The 21,463-nt window shown below is 34.3% G+C and overlaps 1 protein-coding gene across 1 annotated transcript in view; it reads left to right on the top strand.

Moving 5' to 3' along the window:
* Nucleotides 1–21,463, top strand: part of TENM3 (teneurin transmembrane protein 3) — a 708,976-nt gene that overhangs the window by 188,982 nt on the left and 498,531 nt on the right. The window contains exon 2 of the mRNA XM_087963269.1: nucleotides 15,797–15,873. The gene's annotated coding sequence lies outside the window, so the exon portion shown is untranslated. The remainder of the gene's footprint in view (nucleotides 1–15,796; nucleotides 15,874–21,463) is intronic.

The raw sequence follows: 21,463 nt of genomic DNA, 5'->3' as shown, positions 1-21,463 counted from the left end.
AGCTCACCTGGAAGCACTTTCTCGTCAAACAAGATGGCGGCGCCCAGCAAACCGGCGCCCCGGTAGGAAATGTTCCATGGACCGATACTGGTCCGCGGCCCGGTGGTTGGGGACCCCTGCTCTACCTGACTCTGTGGTTTCTTCCCCAACCCCAAAAACTGTAACCTTAGACTGTCTACTGTTGACCTCACCCCTTTCCTAAGAGGTCTGTAGGGGGTATGCATAAGTGCACCAACGTGCCTACCGTCCCTGTCCTATTGTTTCTTTTATTTTTCTTATATGTACCCATTTCATGTATTCATAACTATGTATATACTTATACCTATTATCTTGTAAGCGATTGACAAATAAATAAAAATAAATAAATAAATAAATAAAAATAAAAAAATAGAAACATAGTAATGAAAAAGAGACTGACACTGTTGTGATTTGTAAAATATGTTCCATGTATGTGCTTATATCCATAGAAGACCCAATTATACATGAACAAGTGTAAACTAAATGAATTACTGGAAGAACAAATAAAGAGTCTAGAGGCAAATCTGCCAACTCTGAAATTCAATCTACAAAATGAGAAATTCCAACCTAAGCAAGAATACATCCAAATTGAATTTAATAAGGAACAAACAATTTCTAAAATAAATGACTCTCTGTATGAACTTTTAGAGGAAGACAGATAGAAACATGTCACTCACAGAAGCAAATAGCAACCAAGAACAATTCTCCTGCTGTCTAGTCCAGTTCATTCCAATGCAGCTCCTTTGGAACTGAGCAATCAATTTCACATCTCCCCTTGAAAGAAAGCATGCAGACACCTAGAAAAGAAGAATCATCAAATGTTCCCGTAAAAAGGAAAAAAGGAGCCCAGACTTCCCTAGATTGAAAAAAGACCAGTGTTGGTGATAGGAGATTCAACTCTCAGGGGAACAGAATTAGTCATCTATAGACCAGACATTCAATCTAGGGAGGTATGTTGTCTCAAAATCAAAGATGTAGCTGAGAACCTTACTAAAATAAATCAAGCCCACAGATTACTACCCCTTTCTTCTCCTCCACATAAGAGCAAACAACCTGACAATGAACTTGAAAACAATATTGAGTAGCTAGGCACAAAAATTAAGGAGCAGATTAAAACACAAGTGGTGTTTTAATCTGTACTTCCAATGAAAGGTCAATGTCCAATGAGGAAACAAAGGATTTTAGAAAAAAGTACTGGCTTAAGAGTTGGTCCTGTCAAGAGAACTTCAGATTCCTAGACCATGGTCTGCATTGCATACATGAAGGGCTCCTGGCAAGGGATGGATTGCACTTTGCAAGAACTGGGAGAAACATATTTGGAAAATGACTGGCTCAACTTATCAGAAGGGCTTTATACTGAAATTGAGGTGAGAGGGTGATCAATCCTTAGGATCTTTAGGACCTAAACCCCAGAATAACCCCCAAGAAAATCAACCAAACAGTGAAGTAGGAAGTAATAAAAACTCAGAAATAAAGTAGGAGATATAGGAAGCATACTCAGAGTTACCATACAGGACTCAAATGTCTAAACACAAATGCTCAAAGTTTGGAGAACAAACAGGGTGAATTTAAAATGTTAGTACATGAAGACAGATATGATATAGTTGCCATTACTGAAATCTGGTGGGGTGAAACTCATAACTGGAATGTACTGGTGAGAGGATACAAACTGTTCAAAAGAAACAGATCGAACAAAAGAGAGGAGGAGTTGCATTATATGTAAGGGATCACCACATCTCAACAGAAATGCACAATATCAAGAATGAAAGCTTCCTAGAATGCACATGGATCAATATAAGAGGGGGAAAGTATAACATTGCCATGGGTGTATATTGCAGGCCACCCAATCAAGCAGAAGAAAGAAATGAACTTTTTGCTAACCAGTTACATGTAGAAAATACACCATGTGGGACTTTAACTACTCTAACATCAATTGACATTATTTAAAGCATATTTTAATTCACCTAAAATTAATTTGAAATGTAGTGCCAAAACTACTTTAAAAGAGTACTGTAAACAGGCTGAGAAAAATGATATTTTTATTCCACCTTTATTACTTTATAACTAACTCAAGGCCACAAATATACATAATATTTCTTTATATAATATAGTACTTATTTTCCCTACTAAACCTTGTAAGATGAGGTGGGCTGAGAGAGACTGGCTCAAAGACAACCAGCATTGTTTCCATGCCTAAAATGGGATTAGAACTCATAATCTCCAGTTTCTAGGCTCTTAGGCCAGCAACTTAACCAGACACTAAATTGTCTCTATGAGAGAGTAAAATATGAAATACTGAAAATAAATTGGAAGGTAATAATTTGTGTGCTTTCTTACTAATTTACAAATATTGAATTGAGATGACCTAATGCATTATATTTTTAAAATGCAGCCCTTAGGAATGGCAGAACTTGAGTAACTAGTAGTACTAGAGATAAAACTGAAAGTGAATGAAAAGAATGAAACATTTGCAACTCATTTTTCTTTTGTTAGGATCTTCAAATTTCTTTTACTATTGATTTGTAATGCTGTAGATTCCATGTATTTCATTTTATTGCAGAAATACATTGTGTAATTTAATGCCCAATGTATTTGAATATGTATTCTATAGATTGTTTTCAATAATTGCATTAACGGCTACCATTTGTTTTAACCATATTATAGATTAACTCAACTTGATTAAGATTTTGTCTTAATGTCAGAAATATGCTAGAAATCAATACAGTAGTCCCTGGAAATTAAATGAATTCTAAATTCTAAATTGTACTCTCAAACATCTGTGCCATGGACATGCTCATTAATTTATTGTTGTGACAAAGAAAAGAAACATTTTGTAGAACAAAGTGCCTCTGTAATTTAAGCTTGCTATTCAGTAAAACATGACGGTTTAAACGCTGCAAATGTTTATGTAATTTCAAATTTTTTTTTGGTATGAAAGTTTCATTAAGGTATATAAACCAGTACTGTTGTCAGAAATGGCATTAAGTATTCAATAAGAGTAGACTTTATGCAATTAATAGCAATTAAAATTATACTTTTATGATGTCAGCCACCAACACTGGAAAGACGTAACTGCCCATAAGGACTTTTGTACCATATCTTTCCCCTAAAACTGTCCAATTTATATGAAAAATGCCAAAAACACATCCCATATGGGTGCTATTATCTTCTAGGATTTCAAGAAATAATCTATCTTATCCTGCATGTGCACATTAAGCTAATTTGCTTTAATTAGTTTTTTCCCCACCCCTATTATGTTGGTGCTAACCTTTGGAGATAAGAGTTGTTAAATTTTTATTATAAAATCAGTACAAACATTCTATACAAACTGTCTTGAAGGGAGACTGTTTTATTTGACTTTCTTCTCCATTCATACTGCAGAATTTATCAACTGCCTCGAACTACCGTGGAACTTTAATAGTTAAATAGGAAATATTGAAAGTTTAACTTTCAACTATTGCAGGGAATCTTAGCCTGATTATAAATAACCAGTCAAGTTAGAAACATGTTACACTTTGTTTGTATCCATAAAATTTATGATGGAATGGTAGGTTCTTTTTTGACCATCAATGTTTTTATGTTAATCTGGTATTTTATCCAAACTTCATTTTTTGTCACTGTATATTTGTCAGGTACAATCAAACATTCTAAGTCTCACTAAACCCAGAGACACAGATCAGGAATGTAGAAGATTCTTTTCTTAATCTTCATTAATGTTATTCACATTAAAAGCAATAATATTTTACATTTGTCAAATGATATTTACATTTTTCCTTCATTCAGGAAAGCAAGAATTTCTACGGAGGTACAATCAGAAACAATTATACCCAGTGAATACATTTCTATCAACAATCAGTATAATACTTCGATAGAGAGCTTAATAATGTACAATAGGAACAGGATAACAATGAGCTATTTTGCATGGGTTCTTGTATCTGTGCATTGGAGTAAGAATATTATATGTTGGATCTGTTGACATAATGTTTGAATGTGTTTGTGAAATTATACACATGTGATATTCGACTAAATTAAATGAGAAATACCTGCATGGAACAAAATGAGAAACTAAGGATTTAAAATACATTCCGAATAGTGTTGCTTTGTCACCATTACAAAAGTTAATGCATGTAGACATTAAAATAGAACTGTCTTAAGCATCCTCATTTCTGAAGTTCAGGTACAAGAAAAGGGGGCTTTGTTTTTGTTTTGTTAATGAATTGATATTCTCAACAGCAGGCAATGAATTGGTTCACTAGATGAAACCACTAGTAGCTACAACATGGCCCTCAAGGGAAAATGGAATTTTCTAGCTAGCACTATTCAAGTGCCTGATTGCTGATTAGATAGTTATCTGGGATGCATTCAAACTGCTGACATCAGTAGGGCAACTATCAATTAGCAATTGTATGCTTGTATAGTGCTGCCTGTAGTATCACCTCTCCCTGGTTCTTAAAGGTAAATAGCTTCTCCCCCACTCCCAATCCTCAGTTGCTAAGTAGAGACTGACTGCCAAGTGTTTTCTCAAGCAAACTGGTTCACTGATTACCGTTCAGTCTCTTTTTAAAAAGTGGTCTGCTCACTAACTTTAGAAAACCTTCACCATGGTATTATTTGCCTCATTTGAAACTATGTTAGGGCCACATTTTTCATTTTGTTCGATAAAATACACTCCCTTCATGTACAGTACTGCCAAGAAAAAATCTGAAGTTAATCAAATATATATCAGGATCTTTTTTCACTTTAGAATAAGAATAAGAAAATGTATATTTATGTAAGATGCCATATATTTCATTGCAGAAAAAAGGAAAAGAAAAAGTCCTGTCAAAATCCCTTTAAAAGTTATTGCAGCACTGTCTTCCTCTTTTTTTTCCTTATTGAACTCAAAGCACACAGAAAACCTAACTGCCATCCAGGTGCAGCCAAACTTCAGCTGTAATTAAATCAGCTCAGTCAAAGGCTGTAGAAATATATAGTGTATGTTGCATATGCAAGAATCAAAATAAAGGGAAATGGTGGGGAGAGAAAATTTTCCCTGGGAGATGGCTCATGAAGAAATATTTTCTGAGAAAGGTTTTCTGCATGAAATCTGATGATATTCTGGCATACTTACATATATTAAACAGACTTCCAGAATTGTGATACTTCAAGCAGCTGGCAAGTTTCCATCCCTGATTAGACCTATCCTTCTTTACATGCCATTATTGGGATAATTTACCCATGTTTCCCTAAAAATAAGACCAGGTCTTATTTTCTTTAGAGCCCCAAAATAAGCACTAGGGATTATTTTCAGGGGATGTCTTATTTTTTTCCCATGTATGGGAGGCCCACTTCTGCTGGCTCACTGAGGGGCAGGACCAGTGCCACTGCCAACATGAGGTGGTGGAGTGGAGCTGCCCCCACACCCATACTGGCTGGCCTCAGGGCCCCCACAGCCAGGCCAACCATGCTCCGATGCCTGCCTCAACTCATGGCAGCAGCTCCAGCAGCCTTATCCAACAGGACCCCACATGGCCGCCAGCCCACTTCTTCTGTTTGCTCACAGCCACAACAGAGCAGGATGCCAAGTGACATGCTGGTCCCATGGCCACAAAGCAAGGCAGGCAGGGTGGAACTGCCCTACGTGCCTCACATCAGCTTACCTCAGGGTCTCCACAGCTAGGCCATCTATGCCCTAACAGTTGCCTTGTCGAGGCCATGGCACCAGCCCACTACTTGGCCTCCTGTTCCATTGTGGCCATGAGCAAGCAGAATAAGTGGGCCAGCAGCCATGTGGGCTTTTGTTTCATGTGGCTGCCAGTGCTGCTGCCATGAGTCAGGTGTTGGGGTATGAATGGCCTAGCTGCAGGGAACCTGAGGTAAGCTGGTGTAGGTCATGTGGGGCAGCTCAACCCCCTCCTTGCCTCGTGACCATGATACCACAAGCAACCAGATGGAATGGGCGGCCAGCACAGGCTCTTATGTAAAGCTTATTTGGGGGGGGTAGGGCTTATATTAGGTGCACACATAAAAACATGCTAGGGGTTGTTTTCAGGATAGGCCTTATTTTCAGGGAAATGGAATATTCAACACCGAAGTATTGGGAGGGGGGATAGACAGAAGAGATTCATGTCATCTGACTCTACATTTTATGACCAAACAAATGAACAAGGGGAAAACTGCATGGTTACATTTGCTGAGTGTAGGGATCGGTTTTAGAAGAGACTGCAGGATAGTGAAGTATAAAGTAATTTCCATGTAGTTTTTTGTTAAATCAACTGCAAATTGTGCTAGTTTTATGAAGACAATCTACAATTATTGCAGATGATCACTTTATCAAACATTCCGGGTGCTCTAATATGCAACATTTGCTTGTCCTGATGTTGTTAATTGTGTATAGTATAGAGTCATATGTAACTTTATCCCATATTTTTCATAATTGCAGAAGGTTAAATGTCTGGACAAATTAACGTTCCTATCTTTTTATGGGGAAAACAGCAAGACCCTTCCATGCTAAGATGCTTTATGGGATGGACAGATTGGGCAGGAGGATCATTTACTGACAAAGTTGTTTAGCATGCATCTCACCTATTGCAGTGAAGGCAATATAGAGAAAGCAGACTGGCAGCTACATGATACAGATATTTGAAAATTAATCTAATTGCATTTAATGCAATCCAAGCTTGGAAAATGGCAAGTGCTTCCTGCTGCTGCTGCCACTGCTGGTTACATATTTTGCTATCCCTATGAAACAATTGCTGCTGTTATCCCACTAAGAAGTAGGCCATGCGGAACGGTTATTGCCCTGTCATATCTTACCACAAGGAAGGCCATTTGAAAGAAGTAGCACTTAATGGCCATGTAAGATTACAAAACACAATGCAAAGCACAATGTGTGGAATCTGTGATTTGGACAGAAATTGGGGAGAATGACTGCTGTTTTAATAAGTCACCAATTATATACCCATTCTTTAATTTTTCCTCCGGGTCATAAGTTGGTTAGGCTGGAGAGCCTAATTCTTATATCAAACACTTTCATAATAGATTATAATATCAAGAAGAGAAAAACAATTTATTTTACAAAATTGTAAAGAACCTTTCATATTTGTTACTTCAATGTCCAGGGGTAGAATCTTGAGCTTTATTTAATAAAAATAGGCAAATGCTTCATTTTCTTAAATGTCTTTCAATGCCTTTCAACAATAGATTGTAATTAAAAACTTTATTTTCTTGAATCTACAATACTGGGATTCCTAGCATCTTAATGATTTAAGAATTAGTATTTTATTATTCTAATGCATAATGTTCTTATTACTATACTTATAAAAAGACATATTTATTGTTTCAGGGAATTATATGTTACCTGTTATGATTTCATTCATAATAGGAACAATTGTTTCTGTTATGAACTGTTTTCATTCTATTTCAGTTTCTTCAATATGTAAATAAATAAAAATGAGACTTCATCAATGTACTTTTCATTTGTTAGAGCTAGTTGAATCTTGATCTATAGCTGAGCCTAAAGGTAAAGTATTTTCTTTGATAGAATATATGAATGCCTAAAAGCAAGTTTGGCAACTTTAAAAACCAACAAATTAGATTTCATATGGAGAATTTTGTTCAAAAGAGACACAATTTCCACAAAGAACGATCCCACATTTTGGGGGTGTTTGAATGGCAGTCCCCCAACTGCCATTCAAATAATAATGCAAAGCTCTCTAGGATAAGAATAAAAACTATACTTGCTATTATGGATACAATTCTTGCCAGAAGAAATCACATTTTGAAAGTAGACATGTTAATAGTTCAAGATTCTCTAGGTTTTTTGTTTGTTCATTTTGTCACTGCAAACCACAAAGGGAAGGGGAAGAGGCCAATCTACCTCTAATAACTGGTGTTGGTTTTTGAATGTTGCTCTTTTGATAATTCTTACATGCATATAACCTGTTATCAGTCTGTTGTAATGATGAAGTATCATCTCCATGATCTGCCTCTTTGCAGCCTAATATATTTGATAGCTAAAGTGAGCTTCTCTGCTTATAATTGGATGTCTGCTATTGATATGGATAATGGATCTCTCCTATGAAATGCAAACAGCAAATACGTGCTCAGCATGGAGGTAAATTAAGTACCTATGCTACCTGGGAATCAGCAGGTAGCTCAGCCTCATGACTTTATATAAGGATGTATTTTTTCGGGCATCTCAGCATATCTCTAATTGCAATTATATTTTATGCCCTTCTTGTCAGAATTCATAGAGGAGAGCTGCATGTATAAATCTTTTAAATACAAATACAAGCAGATGAGCATGAAAGGTTTTACTGACGATATAACTGTGCTTAAAAATATACTTTTTCATCAGTATACAAATTCAAATAATCTAATTTCATTTTTAAAATAATATTTTTATTAAGCTAACAAAATACGATTTTAAAAATCATGAGTTTGCTGAAATATGTATTTTTATATTTCACCTGCTACGATTGTCTGATGGTTGTTTGTTGGTAGAATAAAATGGTCAGTTTATAAGGCAAGAATATTCCAATTAACAAGGAGACAAGTATTGCCTTGAAATTTAGGTTTCATTTAGCCATCAGATTGTTGTGAATTTATGTAAATGTGGGTTCCGTATATTACTTTATACAGCTTGCATTTATAATAGAAAGAGCATTGTGTTTCTTCCTAGGGAAACTGCATTACTGCAGAATAAAATAAAATGTTTTCACAATTGCAAGTTACATTGCTGCTTGCTTTTCATAAACCTTTCTTTTGATATCAATAGCCTTAATACATTAGTTAACATAGACTGCTAAATCAAGTTTTCACACCATACATTTATTTTTTTGGATTTTTTTTTAATGTAAAGATAGAAATTTGACATTTATGTGCAAACCTGGTAAAATATTGATTTTATTTCTCAGGATCTCAGTTCACTTTGAGTTCAAGGTTGACAAGGGCAATAGTATCTTGTAATTGTTTATCAGTCATCATATTCATCCAGGGTACTTTTTCCAACAAAACCTTTACTGGATTTATAGGCATTCCTCTTTGTGTTTGTCTTGCATCTCTCACCTTTCACAAGAAGCAAGAGGGGGAAAAAATAACCTCACTGTCCCTAAGTGGTAGTAAAAAAAGATTCTTTAAAAATAGATGGACATGCATTTGATAATTAGCATAAGCTTTTCAAACATTTCCTTGGTTTCATTCAGCTAATCCAGCCACGGATATTGTACTGCAAGCCATCCAATCTTTCAAGTCTTATTCCCCACCCCACCTCCTTTTTTCCCCTTTAGCATTCTATAAGGGAAAAAAACTAAGAAAAACAACTTGTCCCAAACTAAATACTTCCTTTTTTTCTGTGAGGGTAACTTTTAATTTACTTTAGGTGACTGGGTGTAGTAACCTGATTAGAGCTGAGTGGCCTCTAAAATAAAACTCTGTTTGCTTTATATTACATTTTACTAAGATATCACTATTAGCAATTTATAAAAAAATTAATTCTAATGTATACTAATTGTATTTAATGTTATCACTGCAATTCTCCAAAAGCAAAACAACACCTCATTTTGCAACTTTGTTCAGCATTTTGGAGGTGAACTTTGATTTAGGAAAAATGATTTGAAATAATTCTGTAAAAGATACAGTTCAGTAATTACAGTTAAACCATATATGCCAAATATTACAAATGGATTATCACCTTTTCAGTAGATATTACATGAAATTCCACTATCATTTAATTTAATTTAGTTTATTTTTTAAATTTATTAAAATATTTTATTTAGTTGTAGATCTGTGCCAACAGTTGCTTGCCTTCATTTTCACACATTTTTACCTTTAGCCTGCCTACTGAGGACTTTTGCCTTTCTTAACTAAGCTTTGCTTTTGTTCACTATATTAATTCCACATATTCTAGGATTTTACACCATCTTGGATTGAATTTTTAAAATATGCTTCAGAGTCAGTGAAATACAAATAGAACACCTGGTCTACTATTCTTTAAAGCAGCTTTATCTCTTCCTGGGATACTGTGGTAGATGCAAAGGTTAACTGCTTAATCCTGGGAAAACCTGGCTGCTTTAAAAAGTTATAGCGAGGTTGTTGTGAATCAATAAAAGTTGATATTCTAAATGCAAATCAGGGGTTGAAAACCTGCAGACTTGATTGGTCCTTGTACAACAACTTGGGATTGGGCCAGAACTAGACCCTGATTGGCCACTTTGGGAATACTTCTTATTGGTTAGTAGTTTGAACCTGTTGCAAGTTCATTGGTTAATAAGGTAGCAGCTAACCCTATAAAAGGGTTACTGCTGCCCATAGCTTTGCTCTGTTCCATTCTAATTCCTGTTATTATTAAAGAGTTGAAGTCACTGGTCAGATGTCTGGTCTCCTTATTCTCCAAACTTAACAGAGGTGGTCACACCCAGCCAGTCACATGCCCACCAAGCCATGCCCACCAACTAAGCCATGCCCACAGAACCGATTGTTAAAAAATTTGAATCCCACCCCTGGCCTACAGGTACCTGAAATTATTTTATCCAGCATCAGAAAGATTGTTTTTTCAATCTCACGATGTGCAAGAGCCAGTTAAAACGCAAAAACCTTCCACATGTAACTGATTACGGTCTTGTCAATTTCAGGCAGCAGTGTAAACTGGCTGGAGAGTACTAATCAATTAATAGGGGAAGTGCTGTGCCACAGAGAAAAACTGTTCAGGAAAACAGAAAATATTAATTTTAGGGGTATGCCTGCTAGACAGAGGACTTGAGGAGAAAATGAAATCCTTTTGCTGGACATTTAATAACTCTAGTTACATGTAGAGTGCATCCTGCACTATTACCTCCTCTTCAGTTATTCACCTTCAGCTTCAGAGATTTCAAGGGACAATTTCTTTTGCAGTTGTTCCTTCTGTAGTAACCCCAGCTATGGTAACTTTGCCATTCCTGGGTAGGGCTCATTTGAAGACTTAAGGCTAGGAAGTGGCTAGGCAGACAGCGTCTGTTGGAACATGTACTCGAAGTTCTGATCCTGCCCAAAAAAATATTTTTCCACAAGCAAATAGCAGGTAGGATGATAGACTATCAACCAAAAAAATCCAGTACATTTTCCTTCTACTACCTATCTGGACTATGTAATAGATAAACTTCTTCTCATTCTTCATTTAAAGCAGGGTGTTACTTCAGAGCAGCGTTCCTTTTGAACACTGTTTTTTAAAACAACCATCCTTCAGGCCCTGACAGATGACAGTTTAGTCATTGCTTATTTAGACACAGTATATTTCTACATATGAATGTCCACAAGCTAATGTATTTCTTTTAAATGAAAAGCAAATTATGTGCTTTTATTTATATACTAATTTATTTTCTTCATTCATACAAATGTGTTATGTTGAATAGATTACATAAAAATGCTGCTTAAGAATTAGACAGGAATGTTCATCTAAAAAGGAAAGAGTACAAGTTACTTTTTAAATGTCATTTTATCTGTATTTTATTTATTTATATTATTTGCTTTTTTAAAAAATAAAAACTGATACTAAATAATATACAAATTATCTAATTTGTAATATTCTTGTATTTTTACTATTTTCTAATATTAAAATATTCAGTTACTTTCCAGAATTTATAAAGTTTCTTGCAGATACTTACAAAATAATCATTAGAACTAGTAATGTTGCACAACTTTTTAACTTCAGTTAATCTAATTAGTAGCAAGCTACACAAGAAAATGGAAAAGGCAAAAGGTCTTGATTATTCCCTGAATATTTTTGGACAGGTGTTCATACATATATCACAAGAAGGACAGCTCTTTCATGTTACCCTGTCATATGATACCAATTATTTTAAACGTGTGTGACAAATCATTGAGACATTATAAATGGGAGGTTGCATCTCAGCAGGTTTACCAGTAATCCTGGTGAACCAGAAAGAAAGTGTGTGGGCAGAGCAGTATCGCAAGAAACAATATGCTGTGAAAATATTCCCATTCCTTAAGGAGACTTGCATTTTAATCAGTGGAATTTTGTCGCTAACTTTATGTATTTTGATTGCACTCTAACACAGAACCCTATGCATGTTTATGAAGGATTATATGTTTTAACACTTAGGGCAACATCATTACATAAAGATCCAAGAACTTACATTTTTCTACAACATATAATTGCTGAGTAAAGTATCTGTAATCAGTTCCCTAGCTATTATTATGGATGTTTGCTAGCAATAGCTTTAGTAAATATATTCTAAGGAAGAAAAGAACTTATTAAAACTGTACACACAGATCTTAACATTAGTAGAATAAGAAATAACCTACACAAAAGCAAAAAGTGGGAAAACAGAAAAAAGTTAAAGAAAAATGAGAAAGAAAAACAGGTACAAAGAACTGGCTTCCAATGTTTTTCACAGAGCTATAAGTTAAGTACAATGCTATTTTAGCTCACTCTTATAACATGATACTCTTCTTTGTATAATCTCTCCTGTATAATCCTTAAAGCCATAAATCACAAATTTCTTTTTTTCATTTTTATGTAAAAAGTCCATGAAAGGTTTCCAGTCACCAATAAATGAACATAATGTCTTTTCTTTAATAAAAAAGCCACATACATTTTAGCAAAACTATCAACTTCACCAACCATTCCTCCAATGGGTAGTGTCAATGCCTTTCCATCTTTCCATCTCTGTGCATGTAATAATTTCACTTCAGTAATCCTATACTCTATTGAAATAATACTTTTTTTCTAACTGGCCTAGTTTCTAACTATCTTTCTATCAGGCCTAGAACTAAAAGTTCTGGCTTCAATTGAACATCCTCTGAATCAATATATGTATTTAAATCCTTTTTATATGTACACCAAGCATGATAAAATATCCCTTCATGTTGTTCACATTTTCAACATACATTTGAAATGCCTGTATACATGGTTTTACATATTTTTTCTGGTACTGGTTTGGCATCAGAAACAGCTTGGTCTAGTAGTTAAGGTACCAGGTTAAAAACTGGAAAATTATGAGTTCTAGTCCCATGTTAGACATGAATGTCAGCTGGATAACCTTGGATTAGTGTCTATGAATGTCAGCTGGATAACCTTGGACTGCTCTCTCTCTCGCGCGCGCTCTCTCTTTCTCCACCCCCCTCCCTCCCTCTCTCCCCAATCCACTTCACAGCATTGTAGTGGGGAAAATAGAAGGAGGAAGCAGCATTGAATATGTTCACTGTCTTGAGTTATAATAAAGGTGGGATAAAAATAAATAAATATCAAGTATTGATACATCATATTAGAAAAAAAATTACTTGAGATCATAATACAATGTAAATTACACCATTTTAACTACTTATTTTCCTATGAATCCATCTGTATATAATAATCGAAATTCTTAGTCCATCTTATCACATATTTTTCCTTTGTTCTGTTTGTTTCAAACAAAAGTATATACATTCTAGCAATTACATGTTCACCATCAGTGTATAATTATACTTTAAATTCTGTCTTACTTTGTGTCATGCTGTTTTTGTCCATCCTGAATCTTTAAAACCAGGAAACCATTCATAACTATATCCTTCTGCAATTAATTGCTCTCTTGATTAGATTTTCAATTTTCTGTGATGGTTTTCCAATAATTCCTGGAAAATAATTCCTGGAAAACCATCCTCTCTTCATTCTTTCACCCAGACCAAACAACAAGCAGCAAAATACCATTTCAAATCTGGTAAACCCAATCTTCCTCTTCCCTTTGTATCTTATAACCTTTTATATTTAATTCATTTTTCCTTCCCATATAAACTTATAAATATTTTTGCAACTGTATAAATGGTATATCTGTTTCCAAAACAGATATTGTCTTAAACAAAAACATTGTCCATTTTTATCACAGAGATTCTCCCCAACAGTCATAATTCCAATTTCTACTACTTTAATATGTCTTTCTTCATTTCACTCTGTCTTAATATAATTATTTTGAAATAGTTTACAATTCATACTTATCATAGCAATATCCAGAAATAGTTTACTTTTTTCTCAATCTTAAAACCACTTTTCTTCATCAATTCTATTTGATCTTCCAATTTCTATTTTTTGTTAACATCTTTGTCATCTCATTATTTATCTTAACGTCCTTGTTAAAGTCCTTTTATTTTCACATTCATATTATACCTCTAGTGGATCTTCCAAAATTAATAAAGACACAGAAGTAAGGATGGTTACAATTAAAGCTTTGTAAGAAGATATTTTATACAAGATATCTAATAACTTTAAAAGAAAAGGAAAGAGAAAGTATAAATCACATTGGATGAAATAAAAAAGAGAAAAATAATTTTTAAAAAATCCAAGGGATGACAACTATTACTCATCAAACTAAGCTTTACAGAAACAATTAATTAACAATTAAGTGAGAGATGAAAATAAATGAGTAAAGATGAACTATTTATTAAGATTATTCTCAAAAAAAATAATTCCATTAACTTTTTTTTAACAGTCTTCCACAATGGCCTAACCATGGATTATAAATTCTTAACATAGAACATAAATGGAGCGAAAAAATAAGAAATAAATCCATTATCTGAAAAGGGTGAAGCAAAACATAATGTAACAACATCTCATTCAATCTCACCTAAAACATACATTCTTTCTTTTCAAAGTTAAATTCGTTGTATTCAAAGTAATGGTAATGTCTCCACATTATAAGCATTATTAGCCAAATCCTTAGACATCTTGAAAAAGATATTTTTCTGTCTTTCAAAAAAATAAGTATATTATTTTGAATCACTATATTTATATCTGCATGTATCAATAAGCTATAAATTATCCATTACATTAAAAAAAATCTTTGATAGTTTGCTCTGTGTATTTTTAAGAAGTTCTGCATTTCTATAGAAAAATCATTTCATCCCAATCTCCCAGGAAACATCAATTTTCATAAGAAAAATCCAACAATTTATCCATAAATTGTAAAATGCTACTTTATCTTCATTTGAGGCACAAATTCACAATATTAAAGTCTTAGCCCCCTGTAGATTACTTCCACCCCAACTTATCTGCCTTAATCATCAGTCAGCGTAGATTTTGAACATAGCTGTATTTATTTATACATAAATAACTCAATTTTTTCTTCCTGCTAAAATAAATTCTTAAGCCAGATTCCTGTGATTCAAATATTTTATAACTTTTATTCCTAATGCAGGTTTTAATCAGATTATGTTTTGCTTCACCCTTTTCAGATAATGAATTTATTTTTTATTTTTTCGTTCCATTTATATTCTATGTTAAGAATTTATAATCCATGGTTAGGCCAAGATTTTTAAAAACTCAAGGCCTGTAGCACCCAACATAGAATTTTCACATTGTTGTCTTGTTATATCTGTTGTGATATATTTGTGGGTTATGTGTATTTATAAAAAATATTTTCTGCATAAAATAGTACAAGACTATCTTTGTGTTAAATATATTTGACGGGTTTATAATATATTTTCTATAAATATTCCCAAACACACAAAAGATAGGCACTTTACCTACTTATATAAAGCATAATTATTAGTGGAAGGAACAAGGGCAGATGATCAAAGCAGCATCAGCTAATTCAATTCAAGTTTCACCCCTATTGTACTTGCAAACAAAAGGGGCAGAGCTTGTGTTGTGATGGTATAACAGAGTTTTTGGCATTTTGACAACAGTGATGGATCCTGCAGACATCTCCATAATTTACACAAAACGTCTTATTAGGAATAATATTACTTCTTAAAAACATACAAAATGAATGCAAAATTTATGTTTCAAAATCCTTGATTTTTCCCCCTCTGTGTTAATGTTTTACAGATTTAATGAACATAAGTATCTCTGAGAATACCTGGCATAAGCAGAAAACAAAGACAGAGTGTTTGAAAGGAGAAAAGGTAAGACAGTATATTTTATGATGGTGTATTTCAAACCGAATTATTTTTAGTAACAAGAGACAAATCATAAAGCTATGAAATGATTATTTCACCTTTAAAAATATGGCTATGCTTTAATTTTAATAATAACTGACAATCATTTGTGAAAAACAGATGCAACTTTAAAGAGGAGCTAGAGTAATAAACATTGTCAGTGAGTGTGACAGAGCTAGAAGAAGGTTGGCTGTTTCAAACTAGAAATTTAAGTATTTAATGGGCAAAGAAGACTTGATTGAATTCTCAAGTTGTCCACAATTAAGAGAAACTGTTGGAAAATACTGTTTAAAAGATGAAATTTAGCTTCCAAACTATGTAAATTTTTCTACTGAAAATGAGTGAAACTGAAAAATTTTATTTTTTATTTATTTTGATTTGTCAATTGTTTACAAGATAATAAGTACAAGTGTATACATAGTTGTGAATATATGAAATGGGTACATATAAGAAAATAAAAAGAATAAGAGAAACAATAGGACAGGGACGGTAGGCATCGTTGGTGCGCTTTATGCACGCCTACAGACCTCTTGAAAGGGGTGAGGTCAATAGTAGAAACTAAGGTTAAAAGTTTTTGGGGTTTGAAGAAGAGAGACTACAGAGTCGGGTAGAGTATTCCAGACATTGACCACTTTCATTGCTGAAGTCGCATTTTCCTGCAATCAAGTTTGGTGCGGTTTTACTTTGAGTTTGTATTTAGCTGTTATCTCCAAACTATTATTCCAATGTAAATTTTTTCTACTCTTTTTGGGGGGGGGGGGGGGTGGGGTTTTTTTTTTTTTGTTTTTGGTGGTGGTGGGGGGGGTGTTTTTTTTCGGGGGGAAGAGTGGAGAACTCTTCTTGTGAAATACTTCTGGACTGAGAAATGAGTGAAAAATGAGTGAACATCATTATATTTTAATCCTGTAGGCATGTAAGTGGAGGAGAGTAATTTAGATCAGGAAACTAAGATGGTGGGGTTCCTTTCTAGATTAGGGCCCTTTGCAATTAGATTGAACTTGCAGGTCTTGATTATGCTGAGCAAAATTTATGAAATAACCATGGAGATTTGAAGGTGATTTTATGATCCCTGCTCCACCCTCAGTTTTCTCAAAACCAGACAAACCTAAGTGCAAACTTTGTGAACTTTGAACAATCGATAAATAGGATTCTATGAATTCAGTATATTTACTATTTCACCAACATATTTTTCAAAGCCTTATTTAAAACTGATGCAGAGTTTTGCCTTCAAAAGTCACTGTAATTTATGCATTGTCTGTTATTTTAATCATTTTATCTAATCAACCAAACAACAAATTAAGTTGTTACGGGAAAATGAAGAAATTATTGATATGGGATTTTAGCAGTTCCTCCTCAACAATATCAGTGTTATTGCTGGAAAGATTCAGACTCCAGTTCTTATTATGCAGATGAAATTGTTTTCTGTCAGAAAGTAGCTTCTTGGATGTGCCTATACCTATATCTGAGTATGTTCTTCTCCTTCTGTCTCCTCTCCCTCTCTCTCTCTTTCTCTATCTATCTTGCTGATTTCTCTATCACTTCATTAGGTCTTACTATTATGTTTAAAAGTAGATTATGGATGCACTATGTAGAAATATTAACCAAAGGATGTTGAAGAGCAGATTTTCCATATACAGTGTGCTCATTCTCTTATCCAAAGCACCACTTTAATTTATGTTATCCAATCTTCTACTTTGCAGTAAAATTATGGGTTTTTTAAAAATAAAATGTGGATTATTATATCTCCCTGTTACTTTGTTAAAAATTAAATAAGCTTCACAAGGGAATATATAAATCTTTGACCACTAATTTTGCTAAGTTGTATAGAAATGTAGTTGATTCTTATAACCTAAACATGGACAAGAGTTACCTGTCACAAACATATTGGGCAATGTGCTTGTGCAAGGAGTGAAATGTTTCTCTGTAAAAAATAGAATAAGACTACAGTATTATAATTCAAAGATTAGAGTGGGTACCAATACAAATAGTCCTTAATTTAGCAACCATTCAAAGGCATGACAGACCTCTACAGGGGCACTTACAATCCATTTTGGAAGTTCCAACAGCCACCCCATCACATGACCACATGTTGGCACCCAGCCTATATTTACAGTGGTCTGTGGCATCCATAGTCATATCACCATGTTATATGTCATTTTTGCCAAAAGCAAAGATTTGCTTCTACTTTTTTTGGCAAAACTGGTCCATAGCCAACAATTGCTCCTTAACAACTACAGTTTGCTTAAGAACCACCACAAAAATCATAAAATTACATGGGTGACCCACTTTATGACCATCATGACTTAGGCTCCATTATTGTTGTAAGTCAAGGATTACCTGTATCAAAGACATATAGTAATATCTATTCTATATTCATTTTGTAGCATTACTTATCCCAGTTTTGAGAATGAAATTTTATCATAATTTACCATGTTAGACTTTTTCCTGCCAATATTATAAGTATCAAAATGGCCTAATTAGACAAAAAATAATTTGTGCTGGAAAAACATTGTTAAATTAAGAGAAAAATTTCTTCAGCTATCTACTCTCAATGTAACTTTGAATCTTGTGGAAATTGCATTTTCTAGTACTAATATTACAGTATACTGTATCTCAGGGCAATTTTCCTGTAGGATAATTGTAGTGATTCTTCTATACTTACTAATAGGCATCATTGTACTTAATTTGGAATATCCTCTTTTAGGAATACTAGTATTTGTGCTGCTATCTATATACTACTTATAGAGTTCATCCAAAAACCAGGACCTATGACTCCTATGGGATTGAGATTTGCCAAATTTGTGTCTAGATCAGTGCCATCATGGCTGCTTGCCAACAACATTTCCTAGAAACCTGTAGATTGTATAATGCAAGGAAGTGGTATATCCCCATTGTCTTTTCACCTCCGTATGGCCCCTGTTCTTAGTGGCCCCTGTTCCTAATAGGCTGGTGGGAAGAGCCGACAAACAAGCAGCTATTAGTTGCTTTGGAACCAACCCAAAATTTGAAATCTCTTTATGATGGTGCCCAGTGAAAAAAGAACAAGAAAGCAACTTGGATCTCTGCTGGCAAAGTAGAGCTTGCTGGGGGTGCTGGCATTTAACAGGTGAGCCTTCGTCCTCCTCAGAGAAAGGAGACCTGTGGCACAAACCAGAATAGAAGATTCACAGTTCCTTTTGTTTTTCCTCCCCCACCCCAGCACAAATGGCAAACAGGAGGAAGAGGAGGAGGGAGGAAGAAAAGGAGGCTTCATCAGGGCTATTCTTAATATAAACTTAAGCCTATATTATATGTGGAAAGAATAATAACCTAATGGATTGTGGACTATTTAGTAAACAATACATTAGATATAGAAGTACTTTCTTTTGTAAAACATTATCAATAATGTCTTTCATTTCCTTCACACTTTGTCTAGTGTCTATTTGTTTCTTCAGAAAAACAGCAATTTCTATGAGCACCGATATAATAAAGCATGTCAATCTTTAACTACCCATTCTTCAAACTTATCTCTTGTCAGTTATTGGAAAATTGCTCCTGTCTTACAGTGAATTTTCCTAGGGTTAGCATTTAGATTTAATAGCTAATGTAGAGACTTGAAAGTTCTAGTGCCCCTGTGAGAGGCACATTGATCAGTAACTATTCATAACTGTCTACTTTCTGGGACGGATAAGTAGTTACTTAGATATGCTGCACCCTAACAAAACAAATACTGTACAATCATTTCCTTACAAAAAATTGAAACTCAAAAATGTAGCTTACATCTGTCAGACATGACAGCACAGAGTCTTTTTTAATTGTTACTGTGAGCTTGTGTGTGTTTCTACTGTCACATATTCCTTTTTAAATATGTATATAGAGTTCAAAATCAAATATGACAGGGATGAGCAATGTTTAAATTTCTGGTTGAAGTGGAGCTGTAATCGATCATAATCCCCCCCCTTCCCTCCCCTCCCCACCCCTCTCTTTCCTTCCCTCCCTTCCTTACTCCCCTGAATGAATTCTGGGCAGTAACCAGAAATAAAATGTAATCGAACTATTTAAATCCACTGCAAAAAAAAAATTGAGTCAAACCCCTCAAAGATCACATTGTTAATGTGCCAAACAAAACCACACCTATGCCAGAGCTCCATCAATATCCTGATCCCAGTGCCTGGTCTTAATAGTCTTCTGAAAAATTAAGGCAATTCCTCATGAGAAAGCCATGCTTTCTGGGGCCCACGAGGTGACACAGCTTCACTGATGGGAGTTGGGGCATGCCATGCCAGAATCAGAGTTAGAGGACCTGACTCCATATCTTTAAAGAACTTTAAAGGTGACATGCCACACCTTGAATTACCCTGGAAGTCTATCATAAACTATAAAAACCCATCAGGCTTTATGCTAAAAAGTAAATATTAAAAAATTTACCTTTTTTTAAAAAAATTAAAAGGTTCTCCTCCCCTAACATATTAGGTTTACAAATAGTTATAAGCTTTCCCAACCTTGTTTAACGCAAATATTATGTTAAATAAACACATATTCCAGTTGATGAAGTCTTCGTCTATAAAAAAAGAAAAAAAGTCAACAAGTTAGCCCAAACTTTATACTAATCTTCAAATTTCTCTGTTAACCATCAATGGTTATTAATTCAGTGCATTACAATAGTTTAAACAAGTAATGATAAGGATATGATCCAGTATACAGAAGACTTTTTGCCCCAGTGTTAACCCCACTAGGTAGCCCAGACCAGGAGATTGAGATTGGCTGTAATATCAGGACTTTGCAAGTCTGATTGTGCTACATTTCCTTTCCCTTTTTATACTGTATTGAAACAGGGAGACACCAGTTTATCCACCTCTGAATATTAACATGTTTCTCAGGGGCCATGGGGCCATTAGGATCTCCAACTTGCAAACCTCCATCTTCATAGGTAATATGTGCTCGTGAGAAGATAACATTGAAACAAGCAGAGTTCATGTTTTGCTTGGGTTAAACTGTAGTTAGCTCTGCCCAATTGAAACACACATTATCTAGGCACCAGGACTATATAGGAACAGCACCTCCAGCATGGCACAGTAAGCATTTCAAACCATCTTCCTTAGCAACTTTGAATGGCCTTCCTTAGTAACTTTTTTTTTTAAACAAATTTTATTAATTTTAAAGACAAACAAATCATCATTAACCATTACATACTTAAACCTTTTTCCATTATAAATTTTACAAGTCAAATAAAACCTTATTTTATACAATATAATTCTATTTTAAACCATTTCCATATGAGCATACAAATACCTCTTATCCAATTTCTCTTTACTTCTCTTTACTCTTATTCAATTTCACTATTATTATTTCATCTATTTCTTTCTGACTTGGTTACCATTATTCTCATTCTATATTTCTGCAAGGTTTTATTAATTCTCCCAGAAACATAAACACACAACACACAAACATATAAAAAATCTTTTAGGAAAGTAACTTGGCCCCAGGTACCTCTCTCTACATGGACTTCAATTATATTCATGCTCATCTTACATGTCATTACCTATTTTATTTACCATTCTATGTCTTCTATATTAGC

Source organism: Notechis scutatus, chromosome 4, assembly GCF_049901735.1.
Source record: "Notechis scutatus isolate UNSWTSFEM ecotype Mainland chromosome 4, rNotScu1.2, whole genome shotgun sequence".
Classification (NCBI taxonomy): domain Eukaryota; kingdom Metazoa; phylum Chordata; class Lepidosauria; order Squamata; family Elapidae; genus Notechis; species Notechis scutatus.
Note: the sequence above shows the minus strand (reverse complement) of the source record. Positions and strands in the feature narration are given on the sequence as shown.